General features: G+C 47.6%; 1 long non-coding RNA gene across 1 annotated transcript; it reads right to left on the bottom strand.

Annotated features, from left to right (window-relative positions):
* Positions 1-1,513: 1,513 nt before the first annotated feature.
* LOC119281331 lies at positions 1,514-2,956 on the bottom strand. Its single transcript, XR_005138382.1, has 2 exons — positions 2,825-2,956; positions 1,514-2,680 (listed from the first exon to the last, which is right to left on the bottom strand). It is a non-coding gene; the product is annotated as an uncharacterized LOC119281331 (long non-coding RNA).
* Between the last annotated feature and the right edge of the window lie 3,939 nt (positions 2,957-6,895).

The raw sequence follows: 6,895 nt of genomic DNA, 5'->3' as shown, positions 1-6,895 counted from the left end.
AGCAGGACAGCCCACCTCGCCGGATGGGGCGCTGCCACCGCCGCCGTCCATGCAGGGCCGCCGCTCCGCCGACGATGGTGCTTAGGCCCCCGCCGCACAGCCCAGAATCTCCGTCCTAGCCGCCGCCGTTGGATCGCATAAGAAGGGCCGCCCCCGTCGCCTCAGATGGGATCCGCCCGCCTTCCCCGCCCAGAAACTTTGGCACCGGGCCCGCCGCCACCGCGGCCCACGCCGGCGGCAACGACGGCAGGAAGGGGTGGAGGGAGAGGTGCTGGCGGCGCTAGGGTTGGGGCCCCTGGCGTCTGCCCAGATGCATGCATTACAAGGCCATTTGAGCAGCCTTTTCTTTAGCCTCATCTTCCGTCTCGGCCGGTTCTCCTTCATATGTCATTGAAGATTCCCTATGGCTGCCTTCTTGACGTGGCAAGCCTATCAAGACAGATGCTTGCACCATGCCTGAATGATTGTACCAGTGAGTATAACCTTGTATTTTTAAGCCAGTTGCCAAACCTACTGCTTCGAGGATTGGACGTCTTGAAATGTATACTGAGCTCCCCAGTTGTATATACAAATATTAAACAATATTTTGTTTAGTTGTAAGAGAAGAAAAGCCGTGAAATATTGGATAGGAGTGAGTGTTTACCGAACTGTTTGCATTGCTGCCATTGAACTGATGATGATCTTCTAAGGAGCTTAATGTTGGGTGCTTGCCTTTCTTCTTATCTACTTCCATAAGGAGACACAAATTTTTTGTCTTTTCAGCGTTTGGGGTCTCAATTGTGTCGTGTTTGCTTGTGTGTGAACTCTGATTTTCTCTGGTGGCGTGTGAACTGTGACTTCTTTAAATAGTCCGCGAGTCGTCGTTGTAGATCTTTGAGTTCGCCAAATGGCATATATTCTCTATATGGTGCTTCTTTCCGCGACACGCTTGGCTCCACGTGCAAGTGAGAAGATGCACGGGCGGCTGTCCGTTGATCTGAGCTTGCAAGTGGTCATGAGGGTCTCTACACGATTTGTTCTACTGACAGACGGCCATGAGGTTAAACGGTTGAGGTCGCGGCCGTGCCACTTCAAGCTACTGTACTATGTGTCTCCTAGATCAGGGTCCGCTGCAAAGAACGCCATTTAGATGAACACATGCAGAAGTAGGACGGCGGGGAGACTGGTCAGTAAACTGAAGGAGAAGTAAGCGGTGAGCTTGTGCGACCCTTTTTCTTTTTAGTGCCATGCATGCATGCAAGAGCAATGACTACAGCGATGTGACCACGTAGCATGTAATCTGTGTGATGGGACTACGTGTATGTTTGCACGTTTCTGCATGTAAAATTTTCGTTTAAAAAAGGATAAATATCTCATTTGGCAACTATTTATTCTTCATGCTATAATTTATCACACAGTAATGTGGTTGACCATCTGCTTCCGTGTACGTAATTAATTCTGTCTGACAAACTGGTCACGATCTTCTTCAACATTTCACGATCTTGTGCACCCTGAATCATGAAGAGTGGTAACATCTTATAAAATTAATCCAAATTATAGTACCATCTTCAACATTTCAGTATAGTAAACACATGGCATGAGCCCTGAAAAATCGAAAAAAGAAGAAGAAGGCCAGTACTGCTAATGAAGACCGTAGCTTGCTCACGAAATTCTCAGAGAAGAATACTGTATCCCTGGGGAGGGGTGGCGCCATGCCAGCTCTGGGTCACGACTCACGACCATATGCATGTGAGTTCAATTCGTCCGAGCGCAGGGGCCATGGCACCATGACAGCAACCCACGCACCACACACGGCGCAGCCGAAGAATGCAAGCCGCGCGAGAGGCAGCGCAAGGGGCGTCACCGCGTCAGGGTGCATGGCCAAGAGCGAGCTGGAGGCACTCGTCGCGTGCTCACCTTCCTGCAGCTGACACGGAGGCGGAAAGACATATGGAGCTGGGGGCACCTTCTCGCATCTGCTTTGGCGGTAGCCTAGCTTAGGCCGCATCTCTTGATGACGACGACAAGGGGCGGACGGCTCCGGTAGTAGTGGGCGGCGGGGCACTCACGGTCTGGGCGGGCGTGGGGTCGAGGTGCCAGTGACGTGGGAAACTCGCATGCCAAGCACGAGGTACACCTTGGCGACATAGGACGGAGGGGTGTTGGTGCTCTGGGCAGGCGTGAGCTCGAGCCGTCGGCAAGCTAGGCGAGCTCAAGGTCAGAAACATCACCACCACATATGCACCTGCGACGCCGACACGCCGTCAATGACAGTGAAGAAGGCGACGTGTCATCACCGCTGCCTGCGTTCCGCCGTCGCCTCTTCTGGTTCATAGCCTCTGCATACTCGCCATCGGAGTGATTCCAAAAGTTGGGTTGTGGTAAAGCTGAGGCCAGGAAAGAAAGCGCCGGCGTTGCAAACGGAGTGGTCGATCCGCTCGGCCGCGGCCGCCAATCCCTTGCTACCAAAAAAAGAGTAAAAGTGCAGCAAAAGAAAACTAAACAAGGGGAAGAGGGACACCGGACATATGGGAGAATGACCTTGCCTGGGCCATGGATGGGATCGAGCGGACGGCGGTGCGTGCATGAGTCGTATTCCTTGTCCGCCGGCGTAGAGCCCGATCGCGGACGCCGGACGTCGACTCCATGAAGTTGAGCATCGTCGCGGCCGACCGCCCCGCGAACAGCAAAGAATTGTCCTCTGGATCAACGAACACATAAACGGACTAGTTGAACATACCAACATGCACAGAACACGACGAACGGCGAGCACCACAGCGACCACACAGCAATGAATGAGATGCAGACAGTTCATCGCCAACGGGAGCCTCCTAGTTAAACTGACCGATCTGCAGCAGAAACACGACCCCCGCCGTTGCACACGACCCCGCCGTGGCGGGCGACCCCGGCGGCCTCAACCAGAACGAAGAGTACCAGGAAAAACCATCACTAAATACGAACACAGATGAGCAGAAAGCACGGACCGAAAGACAAAGAAACAGCAAGAGGGGAAGTCCATATTTATAGGAGCCTCGAGGGAGTTCAAAACCTGTTCGAACACGGCCATCTAGCCGCGAGACGATCAGAAGGCGCGACCCAAGCGGCAGACGACTATATGTGGCAGGACAACAACGCATGTGTGTTACAAAACGAAGGCAAATTCCAAACGAACACCCACGCATCATGGTTACAGGAAAACAACTGAAAACGCGAGAAAAATGGGCCGACGTGCCGAGTAGTGCGACACCCACGCGCATGCATCCACTAAGGGTGAAAAAAATAGAGCAAAAAAGCAAGCAAAGCGGCAATCAAGCGATGGGCATGCAAAACCAATCGGAAGCCGACAAACGTTACGTAGTCAAATCAACCATGGCCACAGCGCGCGCATTGCAGTCAAATAAAAACAGCACGACCCGACTGACGATCGGCCCATCGCAAACTCCCGAGGAAATCAAACCTGAACTGCTAGAGCCACATGAAACTACACACAGCCAGATCCCCCAGTAAATCACGTGGCAGTATCCTGTTGGCTGGTTTTTGACTGATAGAAAAAAGTCAAAAAAACCAGGTAAACTAAACCTGGCTAGGTTTAGTAAGTATTATTATTATTATTATTATGTATGTATAATGTATAATTCCTGGAAAAAAGAGAGGAACCGCACATGCTTCTATGAGAACCACGACTAGACTTCCCGAGGAAACACAAATGTGTTTTGGGCTTTTAGTTTTTTTATTTTTTTATTTTATGTCATTTTTCATATTTTTGTGCAAAAAAGTTCATCGAAACTTATTAACATGATATCTAGATTGGAAGAACTCGATGTGAGAAATACAATGGTGAAAACGGATAATGATTTGGACGCACAGTTTAAAAATAAAACATTTAAAAAATCTACGAAAAATGGGGGAAACCAGGTATTCCACTACCTGTCGGCATAAAAGAAGGTGAGAGTGACCTTCGTAAAGGATACCCGTTTATTACCGATTTCGATGTTTTTCTCCCACTTTTTAGGTTTATTGTTCTTTGTTTCTTCAACCTTTTTGTTTTTAATCCATGATAATTTTTCAAAATCATAAATATTTTTAAAAATAGCACACATTTTCAAATTGAACATTTTTTGAATTAGTTAATATTTTAAAAAGTCAAACATCTTTTCATATTCATGAACATTTTTAAATCCATGAATGTTTTTCAAATTCATCAATATATTTTACAATTCCAAAACACACATGTTATGAACATTTTACAAATTCTGTAATGTTTTTTAAATTCACAAAAAATTGCCAACATTCTTAAAATTGATGTTTTTTTTTCAAATTTGAGCATATTTATTTAGTCGTGAATAGTTTTAAAATTTTTGAGAATTTTCCTAAAATTTATTAACATTTTTAACATTCATGAACATTCTTAAAACATGATTTTTTTGAACCAGTGAACAGTTTCCAATTTACCTAACACATTTTCAAAATTGTGAAAGTTTTTTGAATTCGTGAACAATTTTTAGATTCATGAACATTCTTCGAAGTCATTCATAAATTTTAAATCCATGAACATTTTGAAAACTTTGAACCCTTTTTCGAATTTGAACATTTTCAAATTCGTGACCATTTTTATAATTCATGGACATTTTTTCAGCTACGTGAACATTTTTAAAACTCATTAACATTTTTTGTGAAAAAATGAATTCAATGTTAATACATGGGAAAAGTGGATTCGTGGTATGCCTCATCGATAATCCCCAAGTGCAATGAATCATCGTATCACTTTCCAAAGATGGTAGTTGTAAGTATGGAGTGTCCAACACACAATAAGCTAAAGGTAGGATCAATCTTCTCTCAGGTCCTATCTGTCACTGATACAACCCTACGTACACCGAGTGTCATGATTTTGTCACGACATATGTCCTCATAGGAGAACTAAGTTGTGAGGACATTGCTACTAAGTGAAAGCTTGGATGGGCTTTGTTGGGGATATGACCCCATGGTATAACCCATCCTAATAGGGCTGGGTCAGATCACTGACGACTTAAGAAGCTGGGCCTCGCATGGGCCAAGATGACCAGGGTGCAATATTAAGAAGGGCGGCTCACGAGATGGGCTGGCTTAAAACCCAGACATAGAAGACGGCCCGGAGGTGTAACCCGCCATGTGACGACTTGTCTTGTAAGGCAAGGCGACCTAGAGTAGGGTTCGGGCACCAATTGTAACCCGACCCAGACTCTTGTAAGCCGGCGGCCTCGACCTGCATATAAAGGTTAGTCCCCGACATAGAATAGGGCAAGTAACAATCAATTGATAGCTAGATCAAGCGAATCCGCTCCCTTGTAATCGATACTCAAGCGGTAGTAACAAGAGCAGGAGTAGGCTTTTACCTCCACCGCGAGGGGCCGAACCTGGGTAAACCCGTGTCTCTCGTCCCGCTCAACCCCGACAAGTTAATAACCATAGCGATGGCCCCACATCCAAGTCCTTTCACGAGGGGATCTGCCGTGACAAAACCACGACAGTTGGCGCCCACCGTGGCGCCAGCGCATGGCGGTTTTGAGTTATTGAAGGGCTCTTTCCCAGGGATACGCCGTTGGCAGGATGACCAAGAGTCGTTGCGGCAAGCTCTACATCGACGACGTTGGCTGGGGTCCCAAGGCCGACTTAATTGAGTATGGGTAACGGTTCCCCTTCAGCCGAATCCACGTCTTCATCAGCAAGACTGGCGGATCAGAGCCTGAGCCGCACATATGCACCGACATCGTCGAGCCGGTTCAGCGCACGCAACCCGCCCGGGTCCAAGCCGGGCGGATGCACGTTTTTGTGGGCTTCACACAAGGTGTGAAACTTGCGGAAAATTATACATCTGGGGGAGAGACTCTCATCTACTCAGGTGATGAGTTCTCGACCGGAGAGACGGGGTCAATCTACCAGCTTCAAAATGGTGGGCTTGGGTGCTGTTCTGATGGTGACAGTATTCTGGACCTCTACGAGCCGCCGAGCCGAGCCGCCATCTTCATGGCAGGCATGATGCCGACTCTCAACAACACGGCGGCTGGAGTGACAGCAGCTACTGACCCCTCAGGATCTGGCTCAGTCAGACCGCCGGCTCAGGTCTTATCTGCGTTAATGAATGAGTTGACAACCTTAATGGGAGCCGAGGTCACGACGGAGAATCAAGCGGAGCGTAACGCAGATATCACAAAGCTTAGGGAGCAGGTGACCAAGGCCCAAAGATATCAATGCTGAAAACACATGGATGGCAACGATGCAGGCTCAGATTAATGCTGAGCCGGAGCACTTGAAAGCAGAAGCTTAGCGCTTAAGTCTGGATCAAAACGCCTCCAACGCAGTTCTTTGGAGGAGGCACTAGACCAGTTTGCCTTCAAATTATGAGCCCGTGAATCTATTTAACACATCGGGGGCAGTACCTAGTACTCCATGATACGTCTCTGATACGTCTCCGTCGTATCTATAATTTTTGATTGTTTCATGCCGATATTCTACAACTTTCATTTACTTTTGGCAACTTTTTATATCATTTGTGGGACTAACATATTGATCCAGTGCCTAGTGTCAGTTGCTGTTTGTTGCATGTTTTTTGTTTCGCAGAATATCCATACCAAACGAAGTCCAAACACGATAAAAAACTTACGGAGATTTTTTTGGAATATATGTGATTTTGGGGAACAAGAATCAACGCGATACGATGCCCGAGGGGGGCACAAGCCCCTAGGGGCACGCCCCGTACCATGGGTGCAGTCAGGAGGCTTGTGGCCACCTCGTAAGGCGGTTGGTGCCCTTCTTCAGCTGCAAGAAAGATAATATCCAGATAAAATTCGTGTTAAAATTTCAGCCCAATCATAGTTACAAATATCCGGGAATTTAAGAAACGCTGGAAGGCCAGAACACAGGAACACAGAAACAGCAG

This window comes from Triticum dicoccoides, chromosome 3B, assembly GCF_002162155.2.
Source record: "Triticum dicoccoides isolate Atlit2015 ecotype Zavitan chromosome 3B, WEW_v2.0, whole genome shotgun sequence".
NCBI lineage: Eukaryota > Viridiplantae > Streptophyta > Magnoliopsida > Poales > Poaceae > Triticum > Triticum dicoccoides.
The sequence above is the reverse complement of the archived record's forward strand: the minus strand, read 5'-3'. Positions and strand labels throughout refer to the sequence as shown.